This window comes from Panthera onca, chromosome D1, assembly GCF_046562875.1.
Source record: "Panthera onca isolate mPanOnc1 chromosome D1, mPanOnc1 haplotype 2, whole genome shotgun sequence".
In the NCBI taxonomy this organism is placed as follows: Eukaryota; Metazoa; Chordata; class Mammalia; order Carnivora; family Felidae; genus Panthera; species Panthera onca.
This window is the reverse complement of record NC_138348.1, coordinates 65886712-65895389: the sequence shown is the minus strand read 5'-3', so window position 1 is coordinate 65895389 and position 8678 is coordinate 65886712. Positions and strand designations below refer to the sequence as shown.

The 8678-nt window shown below is 41.9% G+C and overlaps 1 protein-coding gene across 1 annotated transcript in view; it reads left to right on the top strand.

Annotated features, from left to right (window-relative positions):
- Window positions 1-556: 556 nt before the first annotated feature.
- RAB30 (RAB30, member RAS oncogene family) overlaps window positions 557-8678 on the top strand; it is an 81816-nt gene continuing 73694 nt past the window's right edge. The window contains exon 1 of the mRNA XM_060605499.3: window positions 557-764. The gene's annotated coding sequence lies outside the window, so the exon portion shown is untranslated. The remainder of the gene's footprint in view (window positions 765-8678) is intronic.

Here is an 8678-nt window from a genome sequence, read left to right as displayed (position 1 = left end):
AACCGCTCCGAGTGTCCTGTTAGCGGGCCGAAATGATGCTCCGAGCTCAGAAGTAAACCCACTCCCTCAATCTCTTAATAAGAAAAAGGAGCAGGAGGTGTAGGGGGCCTATATACAACCTGCTGGACCGTAAGGCCGAGGCCCAGTCGGCCTCTTGATTCTGCCTCCAGCCGGACCCGCCCTACAATCTGTCCCCAGATGCCGCCTCCACCCCAGGTCCCCAGGTTCGGGCCTTAGGCTCTCCAACCAGTTTATCCTCCACCTCACCGTCCCCACTGCACCACCACTCGGCTCGCAAGCTCCCTAAAACCTCAGCCGGGATCCGCAGAATCGTCCCAGCACTCCTAACATGGCGGCCGAGTCCCCTTCGCTCCTTTCGCCCACTCCGGGCACGTCCGACCTTGGCGCATTTTGGGCATTGTAGTTCCCGCGATAGCCTCGGTGTCCTGCCAGGCCTTTAGAAGACTACGATTCCCAGAATGCACCGCTCCTGAGCATGGCTATTGGGGCCTTTTGGACAGAGGGATGATGTCATTGCAAAAACCCCACTGCATTCATTGTGCTACGGTCTATCCACCCCCCTGCTGCTGCTGGGCTTGCGATTGCCGCTTGCTCCAGCTGAGCTAAGAGTAGCAGCAGCACCAGGGCAGGGACTCACTCCAGCCCTTGGACTTAGGACATCGCAACACGTTCCCTTGCCTGCGTGACTCATTCGCACATCATTTTTGTTTATGCCTGGGGTGGGGAGAAATATCCCAAACCAGGTGAGTTGAAGTGATTTATTCAAATGGTTCTACCAAGTTATTCCTCCCGCTTAATTCTCAAGGCTTTCTTTTGGGAAGATGGGGGCGGGAGGGCTGGAGAGGTGCTCGCAAGTGCTGCTAAGCGAAAAGCTCTGCAATTTGGGTCACTGCAAAGAACAACTCTAGCAACCTTCCCCCGCCGGAGGACCGATTCCTGCCAATTCCCTAGTCGCAACTCCCCTCAACCTTTTTGAGGGTGGAAGAGGGGGCTGGGCTGGGGAGGATGTTGGGAAGTGCTCTTGGAAAATCAGAAGAAGGCAGAGGTGGCGGACTGCAGTCCTGTCACAGACGGCCCCGAGTGCTGAGGTTTTGAGTGGGAAGGGGTGATGCGTGGGGAGAAATGGAGACAGTGATTTACTGTGGTTGCACTACTTTAGAACATTTCTATGTCGCTCGAGCAAGCACACACTATTTATTTTTAAGATGAGCGTGCTTCTCCTGAGTAGGTTAAGTTTTGTGGGGCTCTATTTTATGTGTGTGTGCCTATGTCGTTTGTCTCGCCTTTTCTGATGATTTGAGGTGACAGTGTCCTTTAATGGTGCACTCCCTGCCAGTCAGAAACATTTCACGTGTCTGAGGAAGCTTCTCTTAGGCTGCTGGAAGCAGCATTTTTGTTAAGTGTTTTTCTTCTCCCTACTGCAGGATTGTTTGGAAGTGGAGCCGACAGATTTGTGCTCGTGTGAGTGTTTTAAATTATGTTGCAGTAGGCTCCTTGCCACTGACAATGGTACCATAATGAGCTGCCTTTTCGTGTGGCACAGTCACCAGTCACAACTAATGGTTTGGAGAAGGGATCATTAGGGAATCCCTGGTTCATTTTAACGCATTGGGGAAAGGGAAAGTTAGAAGCACTGCTAACCTTCATTTACCATTACTGAAAGGTACTCACAAGATACCTTCTGAAAGGAAGAGTGATCCTGGCTAGGGAAACTCAGGAGCATAGTAGTGTTTTTTTGTTTTTTGGGTTTTGTTTTTAAGCCAACTGACGCACTTAATAGGACAGTAAGCATTCTGGCTTGTATGATTTTGGCTTTTTTCTTGTAAGAGTTATTAGGATGATTAGTGCAGTAAATGTTACTTGGAGATAAACAGCTGGCTGACTCCAGAACAGATGGGGCCAGTCTTAGCTGAGAGATCTACAACCTTGGAAATGAATGGACTTGGGGTCAACCACACCCCCTCCTGGAATGTCAAAAGAAGGAGAAATGCCAGAGCATTTTATGCTTACTCCAAACTGCCAAACCTTTTTTTAGCCAGGTCAGGCATTGTGAAAGTCATTACTGGTTGTCTTCTGCTGCTGAACAAATTTTGTTCATTTTTGATTCAGACCTTAGGTCTCCAAAGTTGCAGCTGGGTGATGCTTCGTTAAATGCTGCTTGTTACTGAATGCAAAGGACAGTCTATTATATGGCCTTTGTAGTAGAGTGATTTATTGGGATGCAATTAGCAGCTTTGGGATTTGGGAAAAGACTGCCTGGCTTTGCCTCTCTCTACGTTTCTCTGGTGCTTACTGTGTATTCTCCTGGCCAGCCTCCCCTTTTCGCCTGTAACTTCCTTGCCCCACCCCTCTGTCTCTTGAAATTCTTTCAGTTTCTTTCCCTGTTTCTCCATTTACAATTCCCATTTTTCCTCTCCATGTCAAAATTTTCCTCTTATTACCAATATATCACGTCTAAGCCTTTTTCCAATCTCTGAATACCCTCCTCACCCCTTCTTTACCACACTCAGAAACTCAATGGTGGATGTAGACTTGGTGAGTATTTATTCCACAGAGTCCTCTTGGACTTTTCTCTTTCTTTCAGTGGGTGCCAAGCAAGATGAGCAGTAATGAGCCTGACCTTGTGGCCTTTGTGGCTTCTGTGACAGACATAATTTGGCTTCAGCAGCTTGTGGACAGTGCATGTTGCCACTGAGCGCATGTCACTGTTCTTTCCCTTGGCACCTGTATTAAGAACTGCCAGTGTGTTAGCAAGGTTTTTAAATGCTTTACCTGAGGGGCACCTGGCTGGCTCAGTCGGAAGAGCAAGAGACTCTTTACCTTGGGGTCATGGTTTGAGCCCCACATTGGGTGTAGAGATTACTTAAATAAATAAAAACTTAAAAAAAATTGTTTTACATGAAATGTTCTCTTAATTCCCAAGGATGAGAAGACTTCAAATGGCTTCTGCGTCATTTAATACTTTTTTTTTTTTTTTTTTTTTCTGATTCCTGCTCCAGTAAGTGGTGGGAAGGCCATCTTCTCTGTTGACTGCTGAGGAGCAATCCAGGTGGCCAAACTGCCCCCCCCCTTTTTTTTTTAAAGACAGTTGGAGTGGCAACAGTGTTCCCTCCTGTGGTGTCTTCTTTTGGATGAAAACATTTGTTATTTTATATCGCCCCTTAAGGAGAAGGGAGTGGTGGTGGTTATGTGTGTTTGTTTAACATTAGTGCTTTTCTAGGCATTGAGTCTGACTTTTGGTAGTATGGGGGCAACCAGTGTGACAGGCAGATTCAGAAGGTCTTCTAGACATGTCTCTCACCACCTTCTCATTACTCATTTTCTTAAAAAAATTTTTTTTAATGTTTATTCTTTGAAAGAGAGAGAACATGAGCAGGAGAGGGACAGAGAGAGGGAATCACAGAATCTGAAGCAGCTTCCAGGCTCTGAGCTGTTGGCACAGAGCCCAACTTGGGGCTTGAACTCACAAACCACGAGATCACCTGAGCCAAAGTCAGACGCTCAACCAACTGAGCTTCCTAGGCTCCCCTCAGTACTAATTTTCTTATTTTAAGATCCTTCCCCTCCTACTGATGCTTTGTAGTGTTTTAAAGGGACAAATGAGCTGACTGATGGGTTAGATTTAGCGCCATCACTATCTCTGTGACCTTGAATAACTATGCATTTCTTTCTGCCTCTGTTTACATATTTGCAAATAGATAACGATCCTTGCCCCTTGGCTTACTTAGCCTCATATCATCATAGCCTGCTACCATTTGGTCCCAGTTCATCATTCTGACAGCAAATATTAATTGAGCAACTACTGTGTCTTCAGGACTGAGGATATATCAGTGGGAAGAGAGGTTTCCCCTGCCCTCATGGCGTTTCTATTCTACCAGGGAGATAATCATTGGACAAGTAATCACAGTGTGATGAATGTTACTGACAAAAAGGAGATGTGCTATAAGGTCGAATAGGAGTGCCTCACTGGTGCTTTCACCCTGTCTAGGGGAATCAGAGAAGGATTCCTATAGGAGACAACACTTCAGGAAACTTGAAGAGTGAGCGAAAGTAACTTAGGTTGTCAATGAGAGGTGCTTACAGGGACACAAAGAAGGCTTCTGACAAGGGAAACTGCATGTTCAAAGTACAAAAGAAAGAGCAGTGAATATGAGGGTTTGAAAGGATGTCAGTCAGTATATGGAAGCAGAGCAAAGGGGAGCGAGACCAGAGCAGGCTGGAGAGGTGGGCAGAGTGTAGAGAGTTTTCTGAGCCTTATGTGAATTTTGGTCTTTATTCTAACAGTAATAGGAACCTAATAAAGGGCTAGCTAGATAAAGGGTTAGCTAGATGAATTATATATGTAGAATGATATGGAAAACATCACCTTAGCTGTTATGTGAAGAAGAGATTGGAGGAAAGGACTGGCCAAAGTGAATGTGTGGATGACAAGTAGCAAGTCATTCTTGTAGTCTGCATGAAGGATGATGGTGGCTTGGGTCTAGGGTGGTGGCAGATGGCTTGGAGAGAAGGAAAGAGATTGGAGAGATGCTCAACTTGAAGATGATAACTGATAAGATTATTGATTGAGTAGATGTGAGGATAGAGAGGAGTCAAGAGAGTTTTTCCTTGAGCAACTGGGAATGCCATTTTTAGAAAAAAAGAACACTTGACAGAGTCCAGATTTTTGTTTGTTTGTTCAAGGAGGGACTTTTGGGCAGGTTGACTCTGAAGCTCCAGACAGACATCAAGATCTTTCTCTTCTTCAGCCTGTCCAAGTGTAGGATGTGGCATAGTGGACTTGAAGACAGCTCTGTGAAGCTTTCTAAGATCAGGTGCTGCTTATTTATTAGCTGTATGATGTTGGACATGTTATATTCTATTTCTGAACTTTAGTTTCCTCATCTGTAAAATATATTTATTCTATTAATTTATGCTGATTCCCCCTAGCTGTATATGCACCATGCTAAGCATACAGTATTGAATGAGATAGTGTTTGCTTTGGCAGAATTCACTTGGTGAGAGAAACAAACATAGTCATATAAAGAGAGTTATGTAGGCCACCGTAGGAGAGCACAGCCCCAAGGAAGGCTTTCATTCTTTCTTATTGGTGAGAGGGGCAGGAGACCTTTGACCTGAGACATGAAACAAGAAAGGGCTCCAAATAGAGTATCTTGCACAGATTATCTTGCACAAACAAACTCTGAAAGTTTGTTGACTGAGTAAATTAACTTAAGTCACTGAGGGTCCATTCAAAAGCAGGAAGTATCAATGCATTGGAAGAGGACATTTAGTAATGCCAAGTGGCAAATGTGAAATGCTTTTAACAAATCCTTTAAAATGTGTTCCTGAGACCTGCAGCCTTTGAGATATTTTGTAGATGACTTTTAGGGAAATTCAGAAATATTTCAGATCTGGTTTCTTTTTGGGCTGAACTTCCTTTATTCAAGTTAGTTTCTCAAAAATAATTTTAAAATTGTATAGTGTTCCCTAAATTAGTGGGTCTCAAACTTTTGAATTTTATAACAAGCAGAATTACAAAAAATAAGATAAAATTGGCTGAGCTATTGACAATGGTTATTTTTCTATAGTAAAGATATATTTTTTAAAAAATGACCTCTTCACTTTTATCTCATAAAATAAAGGACATTTAATACCAAAAGTTGAGGGAGACCATACTTTTAAAATTAAAAATATATTGAGCTTTATGAAAAATTCTCTACATTGTCTTTATTTTTCTCACTTTGTTGCAGAAGAGTAAAAAAAAAAAAAAAAAGATGAACAAAACACCAGAATGTTATAATAGTTTATGGAACCATTGCCTTATTTTCTTGGCTATGATGGAAATGTGGCTCATCTCCAAATAAGAACACTTCCAAGTATGGAAGAATTTTATATAGACCATAGATAATTTGTTTTCAATTCCTTCTCCATAGGAATCCAACCATTGAAAACTAGATTGGTCTCCGCAAGATGTGTCTAAGGTAGTGGTCTTTAGTTGTCTCTGGAGGGTCCTTGCAGAGACCATGACGCCAGGATCATATGTTAAAGTGTGTGTGTGTGTGTGTGTGTGTGAGTGAGTGAGAGAGAGAGAGTTCACGTGTGCATGCACATATTTTTCTGTCACTATATGTGTGTCTTTAGGCAAGTTATTTAACGTCTCTGGAACTCAGGTTTTTTGCAAGATTGTTGTGAGGTTTAAATGAGATAATATATTTTTTTAAATGTCTGGCACTATGCCTTGTATACCTGGTGGTCATAGTAACTGTTTTTAACGTTATATTTATTTCTTGGTTTAAATATTTTATTTATTGGCTGATACTTGCTTAATAACCACAATGATAACACAAAGAAAAAAAGATAACAGTAAAACTGGACAACCTGATGCAGTGAGAAGTACACAATATCACTGACGCAGAATTCTTGCCAAAAATGTTTAACCTAAATCTAATCATGAGGAAATAATCAGGCACATCCAGATTGTGGGACATACTGCAAAACAGCTGGCCTGCAATCTTTGAAAATGTCAATGTCGTGAAAGAGAAACAAAACAAAATAAAACAAAATACATAGGGGACTGACCTAGATTAAAGGAGACTGAAGAGCTATGACAACCAAATGCAACATGTAACTCTTGATTGGATCCTGGACTTTAAAAAAAAAAAAATCTATAAAGGACATTTTGGGGGCAATTGAGGAAATTTGAATGGGAGCTGCATATTAGATAATCAGTAACAATGTTAGTTTTCTTGGATGCAATAATTCTTCCATCTGCTTAGCCTGACATATTGTGGATATTGGTGTCTAGATCAGTTGCTGTTCCTGAATGTCATCATTAGGAATGTCACACCAAAGCTAAAAGACATCAAGGGTTGCTTCAGAAGACAGTGATTTTCTTGGTTACTGCAAGTATTTAATCAGCCTATGTATGGGCTGTGATACCAATTATTGGGAATATTGTAAGGGGTTTTTAACTGTCCTTTCTAAACACAATCCTGTCATTCTGTAAGAATGCAAACTTCTAGGGGTGCCTGGGTGACTCCATCAGTTGAGTATCTGACTTCAGCTCAAGTCATGATCTCACAGTTCGTGGGTTTGAGCCCCACATTGGGCTCATGCTGTCAGCACAGAGCCCACTGTGGATCCTCTGTCCCCTTTCTGTTACCCCTCCCCCACTTGCACCCGTTCTTTCTCTCTCTCTCTCTCTCTCTCTCTCAAAAATAAATAAAACATAAAAAAAAAAAAGAATGCAAACTTCTGGAGCTGGCATGCTATCTTTGATATTACTAGAGGTAGTGAGGTAGCTGGAGCACTAGCTGCTCCCAACGAAGAGGAAACGATGGCAAGTGGCAAGTTAAATATATATCCTACATTTTTTTTTTGAGTCTAGACATAAGATTAATCAAAACTTATTACAGAAATAGATAATGAACTGGATACAGGAGATTCCCTTTAATTACACCTCACATAGATTTGATTCCACTTCACTTTGAGATTTTGATGTGTATCCCTCTGTCATTCCCCCCCCACACACATATATACTAATGATACTATTATAATATATATAATTCTATTTGCTGCCTCTTAATATATTTTGAGTATTTGTCCCACACATTTGCACGTTGTTCTAACTTACCTGTCTTAAAGGCTGTGGGATACCACTGCAGTGCGCATTTGAGTATGCATCCTTTTGTGATCAACTTGTGGGATTATTTCTGTCGGGTACATTTCTGGGGGTGGACATGCTTGGTCAGAGGGCATAAACAGTTCCCCGTTAATTGCTCCCCGGTTTAAATTTTTACCAACAGTCTGTGACAGTGCCATTTCTACTTACCTTTGCCAAGTCCAATAGTCACTTGGGGTAAACTCTTATTAAAGGGAAGGAAGTTGTGATGGGTGGACAGAAAGTGGGCAAAAATGGAATCACGGAGCTCCTGCTGCTTTTGTAATGGTTGTGATAATACAGGTGAGTATGTAAATGTGAAAATCTCTGGAAGAAAGAAATAAAATACATTATCTCTGCCTACAACACAGTGTGATGTTTAAAAAGTGAACTGAAACAATAAAACAGCCAAGAGTTTTCCCCAGAAAATTTTTCAGAAAATTTTTGAGTTATGGTTAATTTCACTAAAATGTAGACAGCATCACCCTGAGATGAAAATAACCTCTACTGCTCACTTCCTCTCTATTGCAGTCACACAACCACACTAGAAAGGGGAATTTAAGCTCCACTTTTAAAACAGCTGAATCAGGTAGTTGAAAGGCCCCACCGTTCATCTTTCTGAAGATCAATAGGAGCAATCCCAGGCCAGATTTTTGGCATTTTTTTTGGAGAAAAGGTATGAATTTAGGAGTGGCCATCAGTGAGTGACTCACTCTGTTCCAGCAGAGACCCTGGGGAAAAGATTGCAAGGTTCACAAGCTATGAATTATTTCCATTCTTATGTGGCTGGGTGGAGCACACAGATTTGAGCTCTGTGCTATGTGGAAATTTATCTCTTCAAGTCTCAGTTTCTTCTATTAATTGGGGGTTATTTTGAGGTCAAAATGAGATAATGTGTCTAAAAAGACTTTGGCAAATTTATATGTACATAAATATGTGCTGTTGTTAAGGGGCTGCTGTCTCTCACTGGGGCAGCTCATATTATTCTTTCATTTAATTCCAATGCCATTTGTAT